We start from the raw sequence: 1,006 nt of genomic DNA, 5'->3' as shown, positions 1-1,006 counted from the left end.
TGTGTGTGTGTGTGTGTGTGGCGGGGGGGAGGTTAAATGACCTGCCTGGGGTGGTAGAAGACATTTGAGAGCTATAACCTTCCACTGTAGAAGATGTCTCTAAGGGGTCAAGAGGAGACTTGTCCTAAGGATGCTGAGAAGTATGGCCACTTAGGCATATACAATACAGGTCAATGAAACAGCTCATCCCCAGTTGCTTAGGAAAAAGTTTTGCCTTGAGAGCATTGTAATTCCAGCCTAATGCTGGCACTGGTTGAGAGCTGGCCCAGTAAGCTCCTGGGGTCAGATTCACCAAGAAAAGCCAGTGAGATAAAACACAGCCATACTCCATCAGCCCTACGCTTACAACACGCAATGAGGAAGAGAAAAAGAGATACACACTTGTTTTCACTTGATCCAAGGCACAGCCATCCAGTAATAAAGATGGACAGGGTAAATCAGGACTGTGACCAAGTCCCCTTTTAGACATATGTGTGGTCCTTTCCTATGATGCTAAGTCTGGTATTCCTATGAGTGGTGAGGTTGGGTATCCTCAGATCTGGTCCTGTTTCTTGTCGAACCCAAACCAACTCCAACCTCACTGTCATTGTGTTGATTCTGACTCAAACTGACTCTGGCTAAGGTTTCCCAGACCATAAATCTTTAAGGGAGTAGACAGCCTCATATTTCTGCTGAGAGGTGTCTGGTGGGTTTAGAAAGAAGGTCTTGTCATTAGAATCAAATGTTTACTACTTTTGTCCTATAAAAAATAATAGCTTTCAATTGTCAACACTGTTTTAGAATGTGCAACACAATCATTTCTGACAATAGAATCTTCATCCCAGCAGTCTCATGTGTACTTGAGATTTGGAATGCAAATTGTGTGTTATATATGTATGTATACTAGTATAGGTTCACAGTTCACCAACAAATTAGATAACTCAAAAAAATGAAGAGTCCTCCTCGCAGCATAGTGATTAAGCATTCAGATGCTAATCAAAGAACAGTGGTTTGAACCTATCAACCA

Source organism: Chrysochloris asiatica, unplaced genomic scaffold, assembly GCF_000296735.1.
Source record: "Chrysochloris asiatica unplaced genomic scaffold, ChrAsi1.0 scaffold00089, whole genome shotgun sequence".
Lineage (NCBI taxonomy): Eukaryota > Metazoa > Chordata > Mammalia > Afrosoricida > Chrysochloridae > Chrysochloris > Chrysochloris asiatica.
Note: the sequence above shows the minus strand (reverse complement) of the source record.